The 27,192-nt window shown below is 48.9% G+C and overlaps 1 protein-coding gene across 10 annotated transcripts in view; it reads right to left on the bottom strand.

Annotated features, from left to right (window-relative positions):
- The window catches only part of CAMTA1 (calmodulin binding transcription activator 1), a 1,103,644-nt gene that overhangs the window by 53,783 nt on the left and 1,022,669 nt on the right, over positions 1 to 27,192 (bottom strand). For 7 of the 10 annotated variants that reach the window (XM_049877787.1, XM_049877789.1, XM_049877783.1 and 4 more), the window contains exon 1: positions 3,580 to 3,666. The exons of 2 other annotated variants lie outside the window; for them this stretch is intronic. The gene's annotated coding sequence lies outside the window, so the exon portion shown is untranslated. Of the gene's footprint in view, positions 1 to 3,579; positions 3,667 to 3,699; positions 3,764 to 27,192 lie in introns of those variants that run through there. One more of the 10 variants, XM_049877784.1, reaches the window with a different exon arrangement.

The following is a 27,192-nucleotide window of genomic DNA, read 5'->3' as shown; positions in this document are numbered from 1 at the left end:
GTGACAGGATGCCACAGTTGATATTTAATAATGAAGACTTGGCACTACTCAGAGAGTCTCCTTCTATAGAGAAGATCAATGAAATACAAATATTAAGCCACTTTAAGTCAGAGAGAAAGCAAAGCCCTTTAAATGTGAGAAGACATAGCAGGCACACAAAGAACAGCTGAGGCCAAGGGGTTGGGAACAGCACACCACATAGAACTGTTAAGAAGAAGGAACCTCCAGAAAACCACTAGCTAAAGACCTGTGCCAAGTCTGACAAAACTGTCTTTATTGAGCTTTCTGTGCGGTACCTAAAGTTGTGTTTTAAATAAAGGTATTTACAGTATTTCCTTAAAACATTCAAAAAAACAGCCTACAAGTACAATTCTGCAGCTTCAGAGGTTTATAAAAGCAATGGCCAAAGCAACAGAAAAATGACAATGGCTCCCAAAGGAAACTCATCCCAGAAATTTACATCTCCTGCACTGCCAGATGACCTGTGATCTTGAGCTGGGCAATGGGATCTTAGCCATCAACAAGAGCTTCACATCTCTTTGTATACACCCGAGAATGGCTGTATACAAACTTCGACATCCACCAATTCTTTAACTTCACAACCTTTCTCATATAAAGATGAAAATTCTCCGCTACACCTATTATCTAAGTTCTCTAAAACCAAAGACCAAACCCATTGCCATCGAGTCAATTCTGACTCATAGCAACCCTATAGGACAGAGTAGAGCTGCCCCATAGGGTTTCCAAGCAGCAGCTGGTGGATTCAAACTGCCGACCTTTTGGTTAGCAGCCATAGCTCTTAACCACTACGCCACCAGGGTTTAGAATAGTCCAATATGAAGATACTGCAGCTGTGACAGCTGTTACAGAGGAGGCCCAGTAGAGTTCTAAATAGAGGACTAAAGCCTCAAATAACAGATCTGTATTTTTTATTTATAGCACAAAAGCAGAGAAGTTGATAAAAATCCCCCAAATAGTATAATATTGTTATTAACTGTATATCCACTTAGAATACTTAGAATTATTCAAAGTCCCTTAGGAATTCACAGCAGTCCTCTGTTTTCATTGTTGTTGTTACATGCCATAGACGCCAACTAATAGCGACCCTATGTGATAGAGCAGAGCTGCCCCATAGAGTTTTCTAGGCTGTCATCTTCACAGGAGCGGCCAAGTCTTTCACCCATGGAGACACTGGGTGGGGTAGAACTGCTGACCTTTTGATTAGCAGCTGAGGGCTTAACCATTGCACCACCAGGGCTCCTTTGTTTTCACTAAGCTAAATTTATTTGGAAAATCCATATCCTGCAAGTAAATGTTATTTTCTAGAAAATTAAGCATTATTTGTAAATCCAATATAAAGAAAAAGAAACAACCTTGTTTGCTTTCATCTACCTCTGGTCTTAAAATAATGTTTTTCCTATAAACACACATCATGAAAAGTGCTACTTGTTTAATGTATTTGTTTATCAGGCTCCTGGGCAATAGTTTCTCTATATGACACAGCTTCTGTAGGCAAACTCTCTGAATCATTCCTTCAGGTAACAAAAAAAATTGGCTTGTTTATATGCAGCAAGCCATTTTATCAATAATAATAAAACTTGATGGGAGCACGATTTCAAAATTTCAGGTTTTGACCTAATGGGTGAAAGAAATATAATGCATTCAATCAAACAAATACACGGGGCACTTCCGTAATTATGAGACTACTTCTCACATTTACTAAACCTGTTTTCATAACTAGAAACATCAGGTTAGCCAATAGCAATCATTGTTAAGTAATAGTGGACAAAACATAAAATGGATATTATTCATCTTCTGGTAAAGCACTTGATTAAAAAGATAACATGCATAAGTATTGTAGTTTTAGAAATTTATTTTGATGCCGAATTTGCAGAAAAATCTGGTTGGGTACCTGCACTAATTTATAGAGACTGAGATCAGTTTCAAACGTTTGAACACCATCAGTGCTGCCTTTGACGCTGTGCAATACCTAGGAAACCAGATCATTAGAGAATGAGCCTACAGATGCAAGAAGGCCAAAGTGAGGGTCTATTTCAGCCCATTCTGAGCGTGGCAGGTCGAAGCAAGAGTTAATGCGCCTCTCCAGTCACTGGTCTGCACGTAAACACAGCTCTCAGGAAGTTCTAGCAAACATTTAGTGTCTGAACTTAACTAGTATTTCCCACTGCATTCTACACATGGATTAATAAAATATTCATTCAGTTCATTGGCCTCCTAGAAGGCGATCTTCAACTGCCTCGCACTGCAGCGGCGCGCGGTGCCAGCGCGGTACCGTCCGAGCGATCCCCGCACCTCCGGCGAAGGCAGGGGTAGGCCCTCTTAAACCCCGCCGAGGGGGCACCGCAGGCAGACCGGAGGCGCGGCAGGCAGCGCCAGTTCCAGAAAGCCTGCCGCGGAGCCCCGCGCCTCGAAAACAAAACAAGCCAGGGAGCGCGCTGAGGCCGCCGTCCCCGTCCTGTCCCGCTCGCACACCCCGCCCCTGCGGCCACTCCCCGGCCGGCCCGGCCCGCGCGCACCGCCCAGGCACGCCCGCCCCAAACACACACAATTTCTTACACGCGCGCCGCCCAAACACGCCCGCTCCAAAGAAACATAACCCCTTACCCGCCCGCCGCCCAAGCACGCGCGCGTCCGCAAACACAATCCCTTACACACGCGCGCTCCCCAAGCAAGCACGCCCCAAAACAAGCACAATCCCTTGCGCACGTGAGACCCAAACAAGTCTGCTCCCACATTCACGCCTCAAATCAAATACGCCCCTTACACACGCGCGCCCCAAACAAGCACGCTCCCTTACACACGCACACCCCGAAACGAGCACGCGCCCCAAACACAACCCCTTACACACGCGCTGCAGACACGCGTGCCCCAAACAAGCACAATCCTTTACACGCGTGCATTCCGGACACGCCCGCCCCAAACAAGCAAGCTCCTTACACTCACGCTCCCCAAACACTCGCGTTCCTCGAACACACCCGACCCAAAACACGCTCCCCAGACACACGCGCTGCCCGAATATTCACTCATCCACTCACACCTCCACATAAACACGCGAACTCCCTCACACGCTCGCTCCTCAAACACACCCACTCCTCACACTCATTGCCTCACACTCCACACACACGCGCCCCCTCACACGTTCGGTCTCCGCACACACACACTCATCCACTCACACGCCGTCGCATAAACACGCGTGCCCGTTCACACCCTCGCACCTCACACTCCCCTGTTACAGCCTCCCCCACTTTCCTCACACACCCGCTCCCCCTCACACCCCCCATCAACACGCGCGTTCTCACACTCGCCCTATAAAACCGTGTTCCCTCACTCCCGCCCCAGGCACGCGTGTCCTCACACCCTCACTCCATAAACACTCTCCCTCCTCCCACCCCCGCCCCTCGAGCGTGCGTGAGCCCCCCACGCCCCCGCCCCACGCGCGCCCCCTCTTGTGGGCCCCGCCCCCGCGGAGCCCGCCTGCCCGCCACCCTCGGGCCTCGCAAACCCGCTGCGCGCGCCCCTCCGCTCAGCCGACTCCCTCTCCGCCACACGCACACTCACTCGGACTTCGCAAGCACAGCTCTGGCTCCTCCGGGCGCACGCCAAGCCGCCTCTCTCCGCTTCTTGAGCCCCGCGCGCCCCACCCGGTCCAGCCCGACCCGCCCGAGCCCTGGCCCGAACCCGCTCAGCTCCACACGCCGCGGCTGGAACGAGTCGCGGGGCTCAGGGTACCGCTGTCTCCCCGCCACAGCCCGAGTGCGCCGCCCGGACCAATGGCAGGGCGCGGCGGTGAGCTCACCGGCCTTGGCCCCGCCCTCTCAGCACCGCAAGCCAATCGAAGGGCGATACGTCACCCGCAGCCGGGCAGAGGCAGGTGTGGGGCGCGGGGCTGCTCTGCGCGGGGACTGCGCCGGAACTGCGCCCGAGCCGCACGGCGCCGCGCTGAATAGCGGGGCCCGGCCGAGGGCTCGGGCGGAATGCAGCACAGGCTCCGGGCTCGAGGCCCGGGCGGAGGCAGCCCCTCGCCGCCCCCCCCGGCCCTGGCGCACAGACCTCGGGCCCGGCCCGCTTGCCGACCCGAATAGTGGAAGCCGCTGGGGGGCGCCGCGGGCCGCTGCGGGCGGGCGGCTCGGAGCCCGACGGCCGGGCCGCTCCTCCTGCAGACTCCCGAGAGCCCTCCGGGCCGCGCCCGCGGCGGGGTCCCGGGAACGCTCGGCCAGACGCCCGGCGAGCCGCTCCGCGCCTGCCCAGCCGGCTCCCGAGCCACCGCGGCGCCGTCGGGCCGCCCGGAGGTCCGTGTACCCGGGCTCGGGCTCCCGGCGCGCCCCAGGCGCGCCCTGCGGCGGCGGGTCTGCAATGCAGCCGCGGGAGGAGCCGGCGCTGCGGAGCGAGCGGGCAATGCGGGAAGGAGCGGCGCGGCCCGAGGCGGCCCATGACCGGGAAGCCAGCGTCAAGCCCAGGGGGCGCGAGGGCGCTGGGCCGGTCCCGGCCCGGGAGGCGGCCAGGGTGGGCCAAGACTGGCTCGGCAGTGAGGGTAACCGTCGGCTCCACTGGGAGTTCAAGCATCTAAGTCTCCCTATTCTGGCTGCTCAGGGCTCGACCACCTTAGCTGACGTCCGGGGACCGACGCCCCCTCTCCGGCCTAACCTTGGTGTCTAAAAGTTCTAGCTCCAGCTTTGCTCACTTGCATACTAATACATAATCTTTTCCCCTCTCCGGCCCAAATCACACCTTTCCAACCAGGCTTACCATCTCCAAGCAGCCTTCACAGGCGTCTCAACTGGACGTCATCACCTTCTCCCTTCCCTGTAACGTTGAAGTCCTACCGTTATTCACGTGCCTTCCCATCACCCACATCCTTGTGCATAAAAAGTGCTCGGCCCCCACAGACTTATGATGAGACCTCCTGTTCCACTTTTCCTTCTTCGTTTTGTCAATTGTCTTTAGAATTGATTTCTGCCATCTGGGTTAAAAAATTCTCAAAGATGGGGCAAGTCTCTTTTTCACCCTACCCAAACACAGGAAAACAAAGAATTTTGCACAGCTTTTTTTTTTTTTTTAAGCCTTTCTGACCAATAACCAATTGCTGATTAGAGGCCAACTGAAGGACATCCCTGGGGAGCCTGGGTCGCGTCCTGGGACCACGCCTCTGAGTCAGGAAAGCAAGCAGGCCTGCCCAGGTCTCACTCTCGGGGGAACCTAAACCTGAGCAAGTCCTTCCGTTCCAAAGCCTGCTCTGGCAAACACTCGAACACATTCACAATCTTGCTCCACCAGCCCTTCATGCTCCCACTCCATCCCTGCCTCCACCCTATTCTCATCACCCAGGACCCCTGAACTTCCCCAACTCTGCTGTGCACCTTCTCCCCTTTATCTGCCAGGCTCAACCCTCACCACCCTCTATGGCTTTTCCTGACACTCTCAGCAGCACTGGACTGAGAGCATTATTATGTAGGTTCTGTTTGTTTCCAGGTAGCTGTCTTCCAAATTTCTTGGCATAGACAAGTGAGCACTTCCAGCACTCACTCATCTATTCCAAGAAATTTGGAAAACAGCTACCTAGCCAGCCTACTGGAAGAGATCCATATGTATGCCTATTCCAAAGAAGGTGATCCAAACAAATGCAGAAATTATCAAACAATACCATCAGTATCACATGCAAGTAAAATTTTGCTAAAGATCCTTCAAAAGCGGCTGGAGCAGTACATCAACAGGGAACTGCCAGAAATTCAAGCCAGATTCAGAAAAGGACATGGAACTAGAGATATCATTGCTGATGTCAGTTGGATCCTGGCTGAAAGCAGAGAACATCAGAAAGATGTTTACCTGTGTTTTATTGACTATGCAATGGTATTCAACTGAGTGGATCATAACAAATTATGGATAACATTGCAAAGAATGGGAATTCCAGAACACTTTATTGTCCTCATGAGGAACCTGTACACAGATCAAGAGGCAGTTGTTCAAACAGAACAACAGGGTACTGTATGGTTTAAAGTCAGGAAAGATGTGTGTTGGGTTGTATCCTTTTACCATAGTTACTCAATCTGTATGCTGAGCAAGTAATCCAAGAAGCTGGACCGTTGGACTATATGAAGAAGAACATGGCATCAGGATTGGAGGAAGACTCATTAACCTGCATTATGCAGATGACACAACCTTGCTTGCTGAAAGTAAAGAGGACTTGAAGCACTTACTGATGAAGATCAAATACCTTTTTAATATGGATTACAGCTCAACATAAAGAAAACAAAAATCCTCAAAACTGAATCAATAAACAACATCATGATAAATGGCAAAAATATTGAAATTGTCAAAGATCCCATTTTACTTGGATCCACAATCAACACACATGGAAGCAGCAGTCAAGAAATCAAACGATGAATTGCGTTGGGCAAATCTGCTGCAAAAGACCTCTTTAAAGTGTTAAAAAGCAAAGATGTCACCTTGAAGACTAAGGTGTGCTTGACCCAAGCTAGGATGTTTTCAACTACCTCATATGCATTTGAAAGCTGGACAATGAATAAGGAAGACTGAAGAAGAGTTGACACCTTTGAATTATGGTGCTGGTGAAGAATATTGCACATACCGTGGACTGCCAGATGAAGGAACAAATTCGTCTTGGAAGAAGTACAGCCAGAATGCTCCTTAGAAGCAAGGATGGTGAGACTTCGTCTCACATACTTTGGACATGTTGTCAGGAGGAATCAGTCCCTGGAGAAGGACGTGTGCTTAGTAAAGTAAAGGGTCAGCGAAAAAGAGGAAGACCCTCAACAAGATGGATTGACACGGTGATTGCAACAGTGGGCTCAAGCATAAAAACGATTCTGAGGATGGCGCAGGACTGGGCAGTGTTTCGTTCTGTTGTACATAGGGTTGGTATGAGTTGGAACCAATTGAATGACATTTGTTTCCAGGGGAGGCAATGTAGGATAGTATTCAAGGACTCAAAGGCTCCAGAGACAAGGGGGGAATTAAATGAGCCAATAGATGTGAAGTGCTTATACCAGTGTCTGGAACATAATATACACTCAATAAAACTTAGTTTAAAGTCAGGGTACCCTAGAGTGGTGGGTAGTGACTAGAAGGGGGTACAGGGGAGCAGGGCTTCTGGGTTTCTGGAAATGTCCTATTCTTGACCTGGGCACTAGTTATGAGGGTATGTTCAGTTTATGAAAATTCACTGAGCTGCACACTTTCCCATATGTGTATTATACATTAATACAAGCATGTTTTGAAAAGTTAGTTGTTATCAGCTGGGACGGACAGCTGTAATCTTGAGAACAGGAACAAAGTCTTACTTATCCTAGACCCTTGCTCAATGCCAGGGGTGCCGTAAGAGCTCAGCTAATAGTTGTTGAATTGCTCTGAATGGATTGTGAGCAAAAGTGACCAACTGGGGAGACAGGATCATAGAGGCAATACCTGCCTCTATACCCCTAAAGTGCAAGGGAGCTCATGATGATTCAGATTTGGGTTCAGGTACCTGGACACCCAACTAAAGAGAAGGAACTCCCAGTCTCATTTATTTTTCAAGTAGGGAAGTTCTTTTTCCTGGGTTAAAAAAAAAAAAAAAGGCAGAGGCAGAGTTAAGCCTGAACATTCCAGCTGCCAGAGGAGGGACCTCAGGGAAGCCTATCACCCCTCACCTTTCCTCCAGCAGTCTTGGGTCTCCCCGGCAGGTGAGACAGGTGGAGTCATAAATATTGCAGTAAAGGAGGCATTGCCTGTGCCCAGGTGATAAGCTGGAGGGTCAGCAGTCCTAAACTCTCCTTTCAGGAAGCCTAAGGTGACATTTCTATATGAGAGTTCCTTATTTTCCTTGTCTGGGTCCATTCCACTTCCAGAAGGCCTGCCACTCTGTACCCCACTGCACCTCTGTCCTGGGATGGAGGCCCCAAGAGCAAGTGCCCTCCTTGGGCCCATACGTGGAAAGTCAGATGGGGCTAGCATGGGATGAATTGGGTGCTTCTGAGGCAAGCTCAGAGCTTTGGTAGCATGCTAGAACTGAAGGCCTGCAGTTGGTTGTTTCTGTGGGCATTCACATTCTTTTCTTTCAGGTTAGGAATGACAGCATAAGGCATGTGTGAGACTCAAGCAAATTGTTACACTGGCTTTTGTGGAGGCTTTGAGTATACTGGGATTGTTTTTCAAAAAAGAGAAAAAGAAAAATTGTACGTAATGATGAGTCCGCTTGGCAGCAGTTGCTGGTGGAACTCTCATACCAAGGGCAATTCTTGCCCCTTAAAGCATATATGGTGAGTCCTTTTTATCCCAGCTTTGACCTGTGCTAAGGGTTTTATGATGAACCAACAAGGTAGGTCCAGTTATAGATGAGGAAGAAGGGAGCTAGAGTTTGTTGGATGCTTGTTATCTGTCTGCTGTTGTACTAGGTACTCATATAAACTGTTGTTGCTAATTCCCACGAAAGTTGGTTATTGTAAAACATGGATAAAGAAAAACACAACGGCTTCAAGAAGTTAGATTGCCCAAAGCCATACAGTTGGTAAGCACTAAATCTGGGGTTCAAGTTCTCTAGTCTGTGCTCATTCTACCCCACTCTGATGGTTCTTCAAGCACCCGAAAATAGTTTGCAAAAACTCTTACCATCATGTAGATAATGTTTGTTTAAGAAATCAGTCTGGACATTTCTATAAAGGAGTTTTCATACATTGATTATTTAAAGTTTGAGATGCACAACGGAAAGTTGAAATCACGTGATTTCACTCAATACTCTCCAGGGAAATAATAGTCATTAATATTATACACTCAATAGTTGTGTGCTCATATCTGGGGGTACTTTGCACTGGCCTGAGCCCTTTGGGGAAAGCTTAGTGGCATAGTGTTTAAGATCTACGGCTGTTGACCAAAAGGTCAGCAGTTCGAAGCTACCAGGTGCTCCCTGGAAACCCAATGGGGCAGTTCTACTCTGTCCTTTAGTGTCGCTATGAGTCGGAGTCGACTCAATGACAACAGGTTTCGTTTTTGGTTTTTGAGTCCTTTGGAGTTAGATGTGACCATGTGACTTGCTTCAACCAAGGAAATACGAGTAGAAGTGACACCCATCACCTCATATAGAAACTTTAAGAGCCAGTGACCTGCCCACCACATTCTCTATCCCAGCCCTGGCAACTGTGAAAGCTTGTTTATGTAGAGATATAGCCTCTACTAAGACCCTACCAGCGGGTCTTGGACTTGGAGCATGAGTAAGAAATAAACTATTGTTTTAAGCCACTGAGGTCAGGTTGTTTGTTACTTCAGTATCACCTAACCTCTCTGTCTGAAAGAAAATCAAATATGTTTCCCCACATATCAACTTCCAATTTAAAACATTATTTTTATATATTCCAATTATTTTCAAATAATCTAATTATGAAAAATAAGTAGGAATCTTGTAAAGCTAAGTGACAATTTAAAATAAATGCAAGATGCATATTCAGCATATCTTTAAGGCACTAAGAAATAAAAATGTTTTTAAAAACCACAGATATGGGTGACAAAGCAATTCCATAGAGAAAGAATAATCTTTTCAACCTATGGGGCTGGAACAACTGGATATCTAATTCAAAAAGAATGAAATTGGATCCCTACCTCACTCCATATATAAAAATTAACTGAAAATGGATCAAAGACCCTAAATATAAGAAGCTGAAACTATAAAGCTCTTAAAAGAATACATGAGGGGGTAAATCCTCATGGTCTTGTATTTGGCAAAGTTTTTTTTTTTTTTGATATGACATCAAAAGCACAAAAAACCAAAGGAAAAATAGATAAATTGGATTTTGTCAAAATTAAAGACTTTTATGCTTTAAAGGGCGCCATAAAGAAAGTGAAAAGACCACCCACAGAATAGGAGAAAATACCTGCATATATATCTGATAAGGGTTTATTACCCAGAATATATAAAGAATTCTTACAACTCAATGATAAAAAGACGAATAACTCAATTAAAAAATGGGCAAAGAATCTGACTAGACATTTCTCCAAAGAAGATATATAACTTGTCAATAAACACATGAAAAGATGTTCAACATCACTAGTCATTAGGGAAATGTAAATTAAAACCACAACGAGATACCACTTCACACCCACTAAGGTGGCTATAATCAAAAAGGTGGCCAATAACTAGTTTTGGAAACGATGTGGAGAAATTCAACCCTTATACATTGCTGGTGGAAATGTAAAGTGGTACATTCAATTTGGAAAACATTCTGGCAGTTCCTTCAAAGTTAATCAGAGAGTTACCATATGATCCAGCAATTCTCTTAGATCTAAGAGAAATGAAAATATATCATTTATTTGACAATAAAAAGGAAAACATACGGACATGTATTTGGGAATAAAAAGGACTGAAGTAATGATACATGCCACAACATGATTGAACCTTGAAAACATTATGCTGAGTGAAAGAAGCCAGTCATAAAAGACAACATGTTGTTTGATTCCATTTGTATGAAATGTCTAGAGCAGGCAAGTTTATAGAGACAGAAAGTAGACTAATGGTTGCCTAAGGCTGGGTGCAGGCTCTGGGGAGTGACTGTTAATGGGTACAGTTTCTTACTGGGGAGACAAAGAGCTTCCAAAATTAGACTCATGGTGATGATTGCACCACTGTGAATATACTAAAAAAACATTGGCTTGTATACAAAATAGGCTAATTGTATGGTATATTAATATTTCATAAAGCTTTAAAATACACACACACATACAAAGTAAGGAGAAGGGAATGAGAATAAAGACATATAGAAAAAAAATCAGTCCTTTGACCCTAGAAAAGATGACTGCAAGATAGGAAAAGGAAGGTGAAGGTCAGGAGGGCGTGACAGCTGATTCTCACAGTTAGTTGGTCCATCTTTGTTCATTGAGCCCTTTGGGTCCAGCCCTATGTGGGGTATCTGGATAGACAGGGTAGAGAATCTAAATAGGGCCTGCACTGCCCCCTACTCAGTGAGAAGACAAGGCTGACACAGGGGAGACACGAGGTTCTGCGTCATGTGATGGTAACTCACAGACAGAAGGAGGTCAGAAGAGGGGCCATTTCTAGTTCTTCCTACTTGCCAAGATTTCCTCCTTAGGAATTGGGGGTTCTTGAAAGAACAGTGTGCTGAACTTTGGTTCTGCCTCAAAATGACCATGTTTGGCTGGCTTAGGGACAAAGGTCAGCTTTGCACAGAGCCTCAAGCAGCATGAGCTGTACTGCAGATGACCTTGGTCAGGGCCCGTGAGCTATCCAGCATGAGGGAGGTTCTGAGGGTGGGGAAAAGGGTCCTGGCCTAAAAATCAGCAGCCTGAGCTCTGGTTTTAGCTCAATCACTAACTACCCATGTGGCAAGCTCCTTTCTTTCCTGTGCCTCAGTATCTTCCTTCGAAAAATAAGGTTGGACTAGATCATCAACATGATCCTTCAAAAATCCTGTTTTGTACAAAGTCATCGCCACTGCTGAAGGGACAGGACTAACGCCATGCAGACGTGGTTATAGTGCGTGTCTAGCATTATCTGTCATGGCAAGGACCCCTGTGCTTCTGGCTGCAGAAACTCTGGATGATGATGATGAAGAGCTAAGTCCATAGTTTACATTAGGGTGCGCTCTATGTGTTGTACAGTTCTATGAGTTTTGACAAATGTATAAAGCCATTTGTCCACCATTACAGTATCAGGAAATAGTTTCATTGCCCTAAAAATGTCCTGTGCTTCCCCTGTTGGGACTCGGGTTTTTTAAGAAGCCAGTCCCATGAACGTAGTTGCGTGCCCAAGCCCAGGCAAAACCAGTGGAGGACTGTCTGGCCAACCCACAGCATCAAGAGAAAGAATACATTTTTGTTGTCTTCAGCCACTAAGTTTTGGGGTGGTTTGTTATGCAGCGATGGGTAAGTAGTGTAGTCAGTGATGTAGGGGACAATGAGGAGAAAAGGTGTTTGCTACCAGGGAAAGCTGTCAGTTCTAATCTGGAGGGGGGAAAAGATGCATTAGCCATCAGCCTGAGAGCTTACGTGTCCATCTTAAAGGACCTAATTCAGAAAGAGAATCCAAAGAAGTTGGGTGGAACCATCTTCAAGTCATTCTCCCTAGTGACTTATACAGGCATGTCCATTCCACAACAGCCCCCCTACCAACCTGTCCCACAGTATCATACACATACCAGATGATAAAATACATGGCTAATATATGTATTAAAGTGGGGGGAAATGTAGAGACATGCTCTGCTCTAAAGGGACAGCAGAATGCCAAAGGGGAGACCCAAAACAAATGCAGGAGGTGGCAAGGCACCCAATAGGCTTTAGACCCAGGCAGCCCTCAGTGTGAATCCTCAACTATGTGACATGGGACAAGTCACTTGACCCCTCTGGATTCATGTTCCTCATCAGTAAAATGGAGGTAGGAACATTTCTCAGAAATACGGTGAGGATGAAATTGGGTGATGAATGGAAAGTAGGCAACACGGGGGCCTAGTACACAGGAAGGCTCGGGGAATAGAACCATGAATGTTGCCATCTCTTTGGGTTCTACTATCTTTATGATATGTGCTGGGATCTGTTGGGGTGGCACATTTTTCCCCATCATGGTTTACTTCCCCTGCTGTTAAAATGAGCTTGCTTGCCCTGAGCACCAAGGAGCTGTGCTAGGAGGGAGGTGGCTGGGATGCTCCAGGCACTGCCAATAATCCACACACAGCTCAAGGAGGGGCACCTCTAACCAGAGCCTATTTTGTAGCCCTTGGGGAGAAGCTGGGGAAAGGGGACTCAGGCACCTTAGCGTGTGCCACCCAGCCTAGCCAGAGCCTTCCTCTCCCTGCCTCCTACAGCAGACTTCCACACTCTTCCCTCTACCAAAGACTCCACCTGTTCTAGATCATGTGCAAAATGGTCCTCATGGAAAGGTGGAGCACCCTGATAAGTCTGAAGGGTGATGAAAGCCCAATGAGCAGATGCTGCTGGAGGGAGGGGGAGAGATCCCAATCTTCCTCTTGGGGGGGAGCTGTCATCATCACCATAACCATCATCACCACCACCACCATTACCACCATCACCATCATCATATTTACTGAGTACCTACTAAGTTGTTTATGCGTTATTAGTTCCTTTGATCGTCACAACAAGCCCATGCAGTAGGTGCTACTAGTATTGTGTTTCACCCACCCACAGCTCCGTAGGAGAAAGACCTAGCAATCTGCTCCTGTAAAGATTACAGCCTAGAAAACCCTATGAAGCAGTTCTACTCTGTCATGTGGGGTTGTCATGAATTGAAATTGACTTGATGGCATCCAACAACAGGAAATGGAGGCACAGTGGGCTAAGTAACTTGCCCTGGATTATGCATTAGTGAATAGCAGAGCCCCCTGCTCTCTCACACTTGAGCTGCAGCTCTTAGCGACTTCTCTGCTTGGTCTTACGTAAGAGCTAGAGAAGCACATCTTCCACAATGGGTGCAAGTAGGTGTGACGAGCAGCCAAGGACAGGGGGCCAGGGCCCTTCCTTGCCCTAAGAACAGGCTTGGCTGCTTGGCTGGTGAGGCTGCAGCCCCTTCCTCCCCCAAGTCCCTTTCCTGAAGCCATGCCTGTCAATGTGATGGACAGTCTTTGGGTCTGGGATCTGGGTGGGGCATCTCAGACATGCCCAAAGGAACAGGCTTACATCCCATTGAGGACCCTTGAAGCCAGACCAGCCAGGCCAGTGGGTGCCTGGGGTTTATTTGAATTAGCAGCCTAGAACCTGTAGAAGGTAGAGTAGCTAAGTGTTTGAGCGCTGTACTCAGGGCTCAGAAGGGCCTTGGCTTAACTCTTGGTACTGCCATTTCCTAGCTCTGAGACCTTGGAAAGGCTTCGGTGTTCGTATCTATAAAACAGGGATGAGGGACTAATGGACCACAACTATCACGGACTCCACCAGACTGAGTCCAGTACAACTAAATGGTGGCCAGCTACCACCACTGACTGCTCCAACAGGGATCACGGTAGAGGGTCCCGGAGAGAGCTGAAGAAAAATGTAGAACAAAATTCTAACTCACAAAAAAAAAAAAAAAAAAGAACAGACTTACTAGCCTAAAAGAGACTACAGAAACCCTGAGTGTATGGCCCCCGGACACCCTTTTAGCTTAGTAATGAAATCACTCCTGAGGTTCACCCTTCAGGCAAAGATTAGACAGGCCCATAAAACAAAACAAGACTAAACGGGGACACCAGCCCAGGCACAAGGACTAGAAAGCAGGAGGGGACAGGAAAGCCGGTAATAGGGAACCTAAGGTTAAGAAGTGAGAGTGTTGACATGTCATGGGGTTGTCAACCAATGTCATAAAACAATATGTGTACTGTTTAATGAGAAGCTAGTTCGTTCTGTAAACCTTCATCTAAAGTATAATTAAAAAAAAAAAAAAACAGGGATGATAATAGTGGCGGCATCACAGGGTCATCATGAGGACTCAGTGAGATGACCTTTGTTGACACTCATACCCAATGCCCACAGGTGTTAGCGCCTTGTCTTAGCTAAACAGGGCAAGGTAACTGGTTGGTGCCTCAGTCAGGATAGTGGGAAAATGCAGTCACACATCAGTAAAACTGCAGCTGGAGCCCCTGGTCTGGATTTTTGAGTCTCAGACGCCCCAGGGGTCTCAGAGAGTCTCAGAGGGGAGATGAGGGTTTTGGAAAAAGCCCTTGTGTGATGATGAAATTCCCATCATGTGGGGCTTCCCATTTTTGGAGGACGGCTCTTTTTTCTAAGCATGAATGCCCGCACTTCTGTGCACCTCTTTATGTGGCTAAATAAGGACTCAAGACCCTTGTATGCAGAGCTGGGGGCCTGCACAGACCTCTGTGGCTCTCTGTTCCAGGCCCCCACTGCTAAATCTAGGCCCAACCACCCTAAATCCTTCTAGAGAGGAGCTCAGGAAGCCCCAGTCTCAGGAGCTGAGAGAGTGCCAGGGATGCCCACTGCAGTGCACTCGGGCCTCCCCGAGGCAGGAACACTTCGCTGACACCCTACAGCCGATGGAGTCAGAACTGTGAAGGGACATCTTTATCAGGAAAAAAAAAAAGTCTTAAGGTACACTTAAAATGCACTTACTAAAACCATCATGGTGGTGTGCTTTCTTGTGAAGTAGCTACCATTCATTGTTTTATGTGGGGATTTGATTAAAGAACAAAGAAGAAAGGAGCATGTTCTCTTGTAGGTGACAGTGGAGTCAAAAGACCCAAATATATGATCAAAGCCGTTCTGAAATCATTGCCCTGTTAGCTGCTGTCAATCCAAGTCTGAAGGTCACGAACTAGAGAAAACAAGAGCTGAAATTTCCCTTTTTGGGAAGCAGCTAGCTCCTACCTAAGAATGATAACAGTCACAGCACCACAGGGTCCTTGTGCTAAGGTCACAAGGGGAGGGGTTACACGGTCACGTCAAAACCAGGCCTGTGTTTCCAGTGGGACAAAGGAGCCATCAGAACAGCAGGCCCACATACATGCAAGTGCTTTTTAAAATTCCAACCATCACCTGCGTGTTGGGGAAGCTGAGCTGACATATTTAGCTTAGGGAGAGTTTTAGGCACCTTGGGTGCTAAATGCCATTGCTGAGAAAAACAAAGTGGCCAGGAAAAAAAACAGATGTGTTATACGCACACGCGTGTTTCTCTCTAGCTGGTCTCTCTTGGACACCCTAGTCACTTTTCTGCTGTGGTCACTCCTGGTGCAGCCATGACCCCACTCAGGCCCATGACACACTGGCTCCAGGACCAATAAAGTCAACCTGGTCACTTGCTCAGCTCTGCAGCCCAGCGGCTGAGATTCTGTCCTTCTGAAGAGGGAAATCTCCCAGGCAGCTGTCTCCAGGTCAGCACAAGAAACACAGCCCCACCCAATGATCCTCCTGGGTTCAACTCACTTTCACGTGGCTTGGAATAATGCCAGGGCCTTTCATCAACTATAGAAGAGCACCCACTCACTTTCTTGCTGGGAATAAAAGATGAGAATGTCAGGGGAGGAAGGAAGTCTTTAAGAGCAATCAGGGGCCTCCGAGTTCTTGCCGCACCTTCTGCTCTCCCTCAGGTCTGCTCTTTCCTGCTGCTTTCCAAGGAGGGGCATAAAGGGGTGACATAAATGCATCAGCCATTTCCAAGTTTCAGAGGACAAGGGGCTTCGAATGCATCAGGCTGAGCCTCGTGAGCTGGGTCTATTGCAGGCCTGGGATGCCTCTGTGAACAGTCCCTGCTCAGAGCTACACACTCGCTTCCTGGGGCTTTAGCTGTTCCCAGGTGACCCAGACCAGGCTTTCCGATGTCATAATAAACATCATTGAGCTTGTAAAATTAGATCATTGTTGCATTTTTTATGCCTTATAAATCACACTGATTTGTTAATGTCTTAGAAGATGGCTGAAGGCTGCCCGTGTGTCCCTTCCCCTTACATGAAAAGGTGAATCAGTGAACAGGCAGCTCCACGCCTGCCCCCAGCGACCACCCTTTGCAAGGTCAGATCCATTCCCATTAGTGCCGGGGGAAGGAAGAGGAGCGCTGGTGGAGGTGGGTGGCCACAGAGGAGGGGGGCACTGGTTCTGGGCTTTCTCTGGCTTCCAGCCCCCCAGCACAGGAAAGGAAAAGAAGGGAGAGGGAGAGAGGGAGCAAGGAAGAGAAAGAAGAGGCTGGGTGCCTCAAAATGGAGCTGCTCCCAACCCTGCAGCAGCCAATGGAGCCATCAGGGCACTTCCGAGACAAAGGCATTGCCCTCTCAGCCAGGGGTGCCATCTCCATCTCAGAGACCTGTATGTAGACTCTGTCGTTGGGCACTGATCATGGAGCATCGCAGCACAGGTGAGCAATCCAAAGAGGAGGTTGCAATAATATGTTAGAATTGTGACCTGAACCCTCAAAACCAAGAAACCAAACCTGCTGCCATCGAGTCAATTTCGACTCATAACAACCCTATAAGACAGAGTAGAACAGCCCCATATGGTTTCCAAGGAGCACTTGGTGGATTTGAACTGCTGACCTTCGGTTAGCACCCACAGCTCTTAACCACCATGCCACCAGGGTTTCCTGAATGGTTAAGGGCTCCTGGAAATTCTCATTTAATTTCACATTCAATTGGACTGATCTGTAATCTGGTTCATTTCACATCTCTGCCCCGGAAAACTTGAGCTTTGCACAATATTCTTTGCAGAAGACAAAGTGTTCACACAAATAATTTTTCACAATACAATGTGTTCTTCAGCCCCAAAGAACTGCTGAATATTTCACAAGCTCTGTGTAGGGGCAATGCTTTAAACACCACGATAACAACCCTCTGATAATACCATTTTGTCCCATCAATAAATGTGTCAAAAAGAAATCGGTCTGCTGGGGTAAGGAGTAGGGGAGGCAGGTGAGGGCAGAGGAAGGAGGAAGGGCCACTCTGTGTAGTAAAGAATTTAACCTTGTTCCCATGCCCCTAAAGAGGTCTGGCCTTTGACTTAGGTTTATGGACGGTCATCTCTAAGCCCTTGAGATGGTATGTCTGATAGGAATGTCTTCGTTTGCCTGGGGCCTAGGGTCATAGGATAGTCTAATAATATGATTTGAGGGTGGGGGCTGGCCACACCAGATAGTCTTAGAGTGGGGGCTGTCCATGCCAGAAAGACCGACCATGTGGCTTAGGATGGTGGCTTTGGGTCACAGGGTATCGGTCCATCTCAGGAGGGGCTGGAGACTGGACACTAAGATCAACCTCATAGGCAATCAATCAATCTTGTCTACATGATGGAGCCCCATTAAAAACTCTGGACACTGAGGCTCAGGTGAGCTTCTCTGATTGATGATATTCTGTGTGTGTTGTCACACATCGATATCACAAAACTAATGCTGCCCATGGTTCCACCAGTTGCCATCGAGTTCGTTCTAATTGCTAGTCAGAAGGTTGGAGGCTCAAGCCCATCCAGAGGTACCTCAGGAAAAAGTCTTGGTGATCTACTCCCCCCAAAAATCAGCCACTGGAAACCCTATGGAACACAGTTCTGCCGTGATACATGTGGAGTTGCCGTAAGTCAGAACTGACTTGACAGCAGTTGGCTTTGGCCACGGCTCCACGGGGAGAGGACAATGGGAACTCCATGTCTGAGCAGTTGGCTTTGGCCACGGCTCCACAGGGAGAGGACAATGGGAGCTCCATGTCTGAGCAGTTGGCTTTGGCCACGGCTCCACGGGGAGAGGACAATGGGAACTCCATGTCTGAGCAGTTGGCTTTGGCCACGGCTCCACAGGGAGAGGACAATGGGAGCTCCATGTCTGAGCAGTTGGCTTTGGCCACGGCTCCACGGGGAGAGGACAATGGGAGCTCCATGTCTGAGCAGTTGGCTTTGGCCACAGCTCCACGGGGAGAGGACAATGGGAGCTCCATGTCTGGAACCCTCCTGGACTCTGTCCTCTGCATTTCTTTTCTTGGCTGATTTTAATCTGTATCCTTGGGTTGTAATAAACTGTAACTGTGACTACAACAGCTTTCAAGGAGTTCTGTGAGATCTTCTGATGAATTATTGAACCGTAGGGTAGTCTTGGGGACGCCCTGAACTAGCAATTGTTTTCAGACCTGAGAGCAGTCTGTGCTCCTAACTTTGCAGTTGGCTAACTTTCACTCGTGCTTTCTACATAGGAGCACTCCTAAGAGAAAACATGATAATGTTTACTCGGGATCAGCCCCTATCAAGGGTGCTCCCCACCCTCCCAAAGGGGCACAAAGGAACTCTCCCTGCTCCCCTAACCCTTGGGACCCACCCCAGTGGAGCACCCATCACGGCAGATTGTGTTGTCCTGTTTGCCTCTTGCCCTGGGCCATGAGCTCCTGGAGGCAGGGGTATGCCTGGTTGATGGTCGAAGCCCCAGTTCTGGCAGAGTGCCCCTCAGGTGGCTAGGGCTCAACAGGCCTCAGGTGGTTGGGGCTCATCAGGTACCGGTGAGTGACTAGGGAGGCTGTGCTGCCTTCCACCAAGGCTGTTTCTTCCATAGTGGTTTTCAAACCAGCCTACCTAAGAATGAGGCCACAGTGCCAAAGGAGAGGGGTGTTGTGAGGATTCAGCAAGGTCATAAATGTGAAGCCCTTGGCATCAGCCTGACTGGTGGCTGTGATTGTCACTCTCATACCAATGTATTTTGGCTTAGTGGGATTCCATGGGGTGGGGTATGGATAAGCAGGTTTTCATGGTCTCTGGCTCTGCTACCCACCCACCCATTCATTCATTTGTTAGGCTTGGGTGGTGCTGCAACAGGCAATGGGGGAGTCACAGGTGTCAGACAAGGCCTCCTCCATGCCACCTGAAGTGAAACACACTATGCAGTGACTTGCCAAGGACCTGGCTGGAAGTCCCCTTCCTCTCCAAGGCCCGGAGGGTAGACAGATCTGAGTAGCTCAGGGAAGAGAACTGATTTTTCCCCCTCCTCCCCTTTTCCAACTCCAGTGATAATTCTCCAACCTCACCTGGTAGCTCCTCAGGAGTTTGGAGGCAGCCCCATGGCACATGCAGTAAAGACAGAGCTTTGTGTCAAGTTTCTGCATTCTTGTCTTGGGTCACTTGCCTGAAGGTTGCCCAGTGGTGAGAAGAGAGGAAAGGGGGCTAGAGTGCCTGGTCAATGCCTGGTCAGCTCTGGAAACCATCCCCAGTGTGGTTCTGACATCAAGGGGACATCAGGGCTGCTGCAACCTAAAGCTAAAGTCAGTGAGCAGTGATGACAACGGTCACAAAGATATCACTGAGTTATTTCTATGTCCACCCATCCAACCATCCATTCCTCTATCCATCCATCCATCCATCTATCCATACACCTGCCCCTCCATTTGTCCATCCATCCAATATCCATCCATCCATCATCCATCCACCCACCCATCCATCCATCCATCCATCCATCCATCCATCCATCCATCCATCCATCCATCCATCCCTTAAAGAAACATGTATTGACACCTACTATAAAAAAAAAAAATGATGATAATTAAGATGAAATTAGAACTTTACTCCACAGGATTTTCAATGGTTGATTTTTTGTAAGTAGATGGCCAGGCTTTTCTTCCAAGGTGCCTCTATCCAACTTTTTGGTTAGCAACTGAGTACATTACCATTTACATCACCTAGGAACTCCTAAGTCCTATTGGTGCCACCTTCTAAATGTCCCTTGAGTATGTCCCCTTCCCCCCTGAACAACCAAGTCCACCATCATCTCTAGCCTGGACAACTAACTAGTCTACCCTCATCTGCTCTGGTCCTACTTTAATCTGTTCTCCACTCAGCAGCCAAATGCACTTCTCAAAATGGAAACCTTATCATGTCACTGCCTCTTAAGACCCTCCCTGGCTTCCCTCTCCTTGTGGATGAAGCCAACTTTCCTCATCCTGGCCCTGAACCCTCTACAGGTGCCCTGAGCACCTCTCCAGCCTCATCTGCCTGACCTGCTGCCTCCCTATCTGCTCTCCCCCCTCACTGGCCTTCACACATTCCCTTATGGGCATCAAGCCCCCTCCTACCACAGAGCTTTCTGTGCACACTGTTCCCTCTGCCTGGAATATTCTTGCCTCCTCTCTTCATCCAATTAGCTTCTGCTCATCCTTCAGATCTCGGGTCAATGGTTGTTTCTTCAAGAGATCCCTCCCAGACCTTCCTGAGAAGTCACTCCCCACCTGTATAAGCTCCTAAAATGCTTGTTCGTGTGAAGGGTTGATAGGGCTGACTTTTCCTCCACTAGTAAATCTCCTCAGCTGCTAACCAAAAGGTCAGCAGTTCAAATCCACCAGCTGCTCCTTGAAAACCCTGTGGGGCAGTTCTACTCTGTCCTATAGGGTTGCTATGAGTCAGAAACAACTCAATGGCAACAGGTTTGGTTTTTGGTTTAGTAGAGGTCCAGGCCTTTCTTCTGAGACACCTCTGGGTGGGCTCGAACCTCCAACCTTTGCACACCCAGGGACTCCTAAGTCTTATTGATGCCACCTTCTAAATGTCCTTTGAGTCTGTCCTCTTTTCCCCAGAACTAAAAAGTCCACCATCATGTCTAGCCTGGACAACTACCTGGTCTACCCTCATCTACTCCAGTAAGCTCAGTAAGGGCAGGGACCTCATCCATTTTCATTCATCTTTGATTCCAGCACTTGGCACAGTGCCTGGTACCTAATGGGGAGTCAATGATCAGTGACTGAATAAATAATTCCAAAGGAAGAACTGCTAATGGAGGACTTTACAAGGGTGATGGGAAAGCCAGATGGAAAGGTGGCATCCTGCATGGGAGAGATGGAAGGAGCTTTGTAGAGGAGCGGACCTTTGAGTGGAAATTTTAAAAAGATCAACCACAGGGAAAAGACCTGATGGGCCAGTGAGAACAGCATGTGCAAATATCCGGAGGTAAGAGACAACACAGTATGTTTGGTCCCCCTGAGTATTTCAGTAGAGCATAGGGCAGAGAGTTTTGCAGGAGAGGTAGGCCTGAAAACCAGCTGAGAAAGACGGACAGGTAGAGGTCAGCTTATAAATGGCCTTGTATGTTACGCGCAACAGTTAAGCACTAGGCTGTTACCTGAAAGGGTGGCAGTTCAAATCTACTCTGTGGCGATCTACTTCCCTAATGCTTACAGCCAAGAAAACCTCATGGGGCAGTCCTACTCAGTCCCATAGGGTCACTATGCTGGAGGGTTAGAGTTTATCTGGACCTTCCCAAGAGACAGAGCACCCCAAGCAAATGCTCAGTAGTTCTGTACACCTCCATCTACAGATCTTAGTACACTGTGTTATAATTGCGGGGTTCTTCTCTGTCTCTCCCAGGGGACAGCGCCTCGCAAAACACCAGGCCCACAGTGGCCACTGCATCAGTCCTTTCTGGCTGCATCAGGGATCCATGGATGGGAAGACAAAGGAAGTAGCAGTAGGCAGGCCAGGTGGGAGGCTCCAGATACAAGATGGTGAAGGCCTGAGAGAGGAACATGGCAGAGACCAGAGGAGGAAGCCCTGGAGAGTTTTGACACAACGGCAAAGCACTCAGCTGCTACCCAAAAGGTTGGCAGTTTGAACCCGCCCAGTGGCTCCGTGGGAGAAAGACCTAGTGATCTGCTCCCGTAAAGATTACAGCAAAGAAAACCTTATGGGAGCAGTTCTACTCTGTCACATGGGGTTTCTGTGAGTCAAAAATCAACTAGAAACAGCAACAATCTGCAAACTTCTTGGTTTGGGGGTGAGGCGAACATGGGGAACAGAGGAGCAGGGACAAAGGATGCTTCTAGCCTGAGAGACCAGCTCAGAGCAGCACGGTTGCAATAGGGAAAGGAGGGTCAGGGGAGGATTGTCATTGTGCAAAGGTCAAGTGCAGGATGATGGAGTCAGACTGCCTGCCTAAGAGTTCACCACCTGTCACTGTGTGTCTGAACGTCTTCATCTGTAGAATGGGGGCTTGTAGTTTGCTGTGCATTTTGAGTGAGTGCTTCATGGAAGGGGTCTGGCAGGTGGGGAACACTTGGATGTCAGCTGCTGTTACTCCTGGCGGGGTGGCAGACAGCTCTGGGTCAAAGACAACCATGGTGGCTCAGAGGTCTGCCTGCTCTCCCATGTGTCTCAAAACCAACCAATGCAGCTTGGTACCCATGAAGTGACCCAAAATGTCACTAGCCCTTCTAAACAAGGGAACCAGGACAGAGTTCCCTGCTCACATCCAGCACATCACAGGCTTTTGCAGGTGTTATAGATTGAATTGTGTCCCCCTAAAATATGTATTGCAAATCCTAACCCTATACCTATGTAACAGGAGCCCTGGTGGTGCAGTGGTTAAGTGCTTGGCTGCTAACTGAAAGGCCAGTGGTTTGAACCCACCCAGTGGCTCTATGGGAGAAAGAGTTGGTGATCTGTTCCCGTAAAGATTAAACCTGTTGCCACCGAGTTGATTATGATCCATCGTGACTCTACAGGACAGAGCAGAACTGCTCCCACAGGGTTTCCTCAGCTGGAATCTTTACAGGAGTAGATCACCAGGTCTTCCTCCCTGCAGAGTGGCTGGGTGGGTTCGAATGGCCAACCTTTCAGTTAGCAGCTGAAAGCTTAACTGCTGAGCCACCAGGGCTCCTTTATGTATTTGTAGGGGCTTTAAAAGGAGAGTGTCTTCCTTCTAGCCGAAGCTAGAGGCAGAACTGGATGAGTCTGAACTTTGCCTTCTTCATCCTGCGTGGAGCCAACTGGGTGGGAAGTATCTTTTCTTACCTTCTCCGGGACCTCCCAGGGGCCACACTGGCTCCCAACCAGGCCCTGTCTCTTTTCTTCTTGGCTGAGGATGCTCTGAGTATCATAGTCTCAGGACCATTTCTTTCTACCACCAGACAGACATACTCCAACTCCATTCTCTTCCAGGGAAGTGGGTTCTGGAAGCCAGTCTTGGGCAAAGCTAAGGAAGCTAGCATAACCTTGGCTTGGACCCACCACCCGCCCGAGCTTGCTGATCCATCTGGGGCTCCAGCTTTGCCAGGAGGACTTCCTTGGAAGCTGTGCCTTCTGGAGAGCAGCCCACCCACATCCAGGTGCTGTGGTGGGATGATGGGAGTCAGGGTAATTGATTTAGAAGCAGGTGTGATTTCTTGAAGGAGCTCTGGTGGCACAGCCCTCAGCTGCTAACTGAAAGGTCAGTGGTTTGAATCCATCAGATGCCCCTTTGGAGAAAGATGTGACAGTCTGCTCCCATAATGATTACAGCCTTGGAAACCTTATGAGGCAGTTCTACTCTGTCCTGTAGGGTCACTATGAGTCAGCATTGCCTCCACAGCAGTGGGTGATTACCTGAGCAGGCCTGCCAGGTGGTCTTCCAGCCCATGTGCAGCATCCTTGCATTTTCCCCATCAGCAACCACACCAGTGAGTAGGACACCAAGGCACCTTGTAGGGATGAATCACAGTTTGTTCCTGCTTTGGGGCTCACCTCCAGCCCCTGTGCTCTAGTGGAGAGCAATGGAGAGGGAGTTTGTCTCTGGGACTCAGAGCAGAAGTAGATATCCCCATGATCAGTTTCAGATCAGACTGTTGTGATCCATGAGGTTTTCACTGGCTGATTTTCAGAAGCAGATCACCAGGCCTTTCTTCCTAGTCTGCTCAGTCTGGAAGCACTGCTGAAACCTGCTCGGCGTCATAGCAACACACAAGACTCTGCTGATACATAACGTGCAATGGCTGGGAATCGAACCCGGGTCTCGCACGTGGAATATAAAGCTCCTTCAGGGCAGGAACTTATCTTACCAATATCTGGACTCATCCCCAGGTGACTGCAGTGTTCACACATTAAATGCTCAATAAATACTGAGTTGAGCTGTGCCTCCCATGACATTTCTTAAAACATGTCACCTCCGACTATATGATTGTGGCCCTTAACTCCCTCAGTGGCCGCTGACCCAGCTGCCAGGGTCAGGGCTGCGCCTCTTCCTTCGTATGTGTGGTCAGAGTCCCTTGCAGTGTAAACCTTCGGCAAGGCCTCAGGTGCTGTCTGTGGTCACTCTTGTCTTCAGTAAGGCCTGTAAGATGGGACCATGCCCTGTGCTTCTCTGGATTCCCGGGGACAAGCCCACAACAGATGGTCAAGGAAAAGTTGGTTGATACTGACCACAGGAGGGTTCCAGCCTCCCATCTTCAAGCCCCGGGATGGTTTGGAAGCAGATCCTGCCATCTGGGGGCGTTCTGAGGATTCCTCCATGCTGTTTACTTTGCTTCCTGCCCTGGCAGACAGGGTCAGGGGGCTAAGGCTGCCTCCCGGCGTCTGTAGGGGCTGCACATTCTCCCACGTGCCATTTCTCTGAAGGGCCCATTTGTAATGGGTGCAGAGAGGCTGGGGAGGCCCAATTTCAAGGTGACCCACTCCCTGCCACCCAGAGGACCTCCTCACAGACAGATGTGGTGTGGCCCCGCTGCAAACTGTGGGGCATCATTTTCCCAGGAGGCATCTGAGTACCGGTCGGTCCCTTGGTCCCCTAAGGAGCAACAGCTGGCTCCTGGGGACCCCCAAAGCTAAGATTCTCCCCAGGAAGAGATGGGGTGCTGGCAAGATCCCCACTCTCCACAGTGTTTAAGGAAAGCATGTTAGCAGAGCACATGGCCCATGCACCCCCTGCCCCAATCTGTAAGGTATATGGACCCCACAGAGAGGAAAAGAGACTGAGGAGGAGGAGGAGGGAGCCAGGCTTTAGGGCAAAGTACTGGCTGGGTGCTGAAGCTCAGAGAGGCAGCTAGTCCTGCCAACCACCTTTAGTCCCAACTACAAGACTAAGTCAAACCAGCTTCTTACACCACTACTCGCATCTCTTATGTCACCCTTATACAAAGAAGCAAGGAGCCCTGGTGGTGTAGTGGTTAGGTGCTTGGCTGCTAATGGGAAGGTTGGTGGTTCCAACCCACCAGGTGCACTACAGGAGAAAGATGTGGCAGTCTGCATCCACACAGATTACAGCCTTGGACACCCTTCAGGGCAGTTCTACTCTGTTCTATAGGGTTGCTAGGAGTTGGAATCGACTCGGAGGTAATAGATTTGTTTTTTTATACAAAGAACGACCCAGAGACCCTGAGATGATAAGCTTGTGTATGTCCCAGACCCCACTCTGGGGGAACACCAGAAAGCTCTCAGTAATACCACCTGCTTCCACACAGACGAGAAGCCTACCTCAAAAACCAGAAACCAAACCCAGTGCCGTCCAGTCGATTCCGACTCGTAGCGACCCGACTCGGTGCCTCTCAAACGTCTCCTCCTAAGGGCTCCCAGAGGGTGAGCGGGACCCTCCGGTCTGACTATGGGTGTGATTCCCAGCAGCTCTTTGAAGTTAAGACAATTCTTTACCGTGTGGTATGTTTTATCTTAACAATTCTTATAAATGTTGTATTCTACTTCATAAGGCAAACTGTATTTGTTTTAGTAAAACCATGACATTTTAAATTATTTAACAACTAATAACTCCTTCCCCTCCGTTATAGATTGAAATGAACGTGTCCTCCCAAAATGTGTGTTAACTTGGCTAGGCCATGGTTCCCAGCATTGTGTGATTGTCCACCATTTTGTCACCTGATGTGATTTTCCTATGTGTTGTAAATCCTATCTCTATGATGTTCATGAGGCAGGATTACAAGCAGTTATGTTAATGGGGCAGGACTCAATTTACAAGATTAGATTGTGTCTTAAGCCAAACTCTTTTGATCTAAAAGAGAGAAGCAAGCAGAGAGACAAGGGGACCTCATACCACCAAGAAAGCAGTGCCAGGAGGAGAGTGTGTCCTTTGGACCTGAGGTTCCTGCACGGAGAAGCAGTTAGACCAAGGGTGGACTGATGACAAGGAAATTCCTCCAGAACTGACAGAGATTGAAAGCCTTCCCCTGGAGCTGGCACCCTGAATTTGGACTTGTAGCCTTCTAGACTGTGAGAGAATAGATTTCTCTTTGTTAAAGCCATCCACTTGTGTATTTCTGTTACAGCAGCACTAGATGACTAAGACACCTTCCCCCTTAGAGCATCATCTGGTGAAAGTCATGCTCTTGGAATTGGCCCCCAGTTTCTGTTGTGGTGCATGTGCTCCCATGTGGACGGTTTTAGCATCACCAAATTGGCTCGGATGAGGGTGGTTGGAAGGTAGGCTGGATAAGTCCATGGCAGGGAGCTGGCCCAGGGGTTGCCAGCTCTGGCACACTCATCAGAAAGCCCCAGAGTGTCACCACGGGACGAAGAAGGCATGCAGAGGCTTCCTGTGGGCCCAAGCAGCACAGCTGGAATGGCCTCTCCCCTTGTCCCTGGGCTGCCCTGAGGTCTCCCGCTCTTGGTGGATGGAGGCTGGGAAGATATTAGAAACCAGCCTGCAGGGGAGAGGTCACTGGACCACAGCCACGTACCAGGGACAGGCCCTCTCTCAGCCAGGGTGGCAGCTCCATGGTGGGGGCAGAGCTGTGGGCCACCCCAGCCACACGTCTCCTTCCACCTGTCAGGGTAGAGGGCTTGAACAGACCAGAAGCCCAAACTACTAGGGACCAAATCTTGCTTGTCCTTTTCCCCACCTCCTTAGACCCAGGAAGGTTCTCAGGCTTCCCAGACACCTAATCCAGAGCCAGGCTGGTCCCAAGGTCAGGTTACCCATGAATGCTGGTTGAGCAGTGGGTTAAAGTCTTCTGGCTCTGGCCAGCCTGGGGGTGCCCACTCTGCCCTAAGGCTGGCCCAGGAAGAAAGTGCCTGGATGGCAAGCTTTGA

Source organism: Elephas maximus, chromosome 3 (assembly GCF_024166365.1).
Source record: "Elephas maximus indicus isolate mEleMax1 chromosome 3, mEleMax1 primary haplotype, whole genome shotgun sequence".
NCBI classification, from domain to species: Eukaryota; Metazoa; Chordata; class Mammalia; order Proboscidea; family Elephantidae; genus Elephas; species Elephas maximus.
This window is presented reverse-complemented; position numbering and strand designations above follow the sequence as displayed.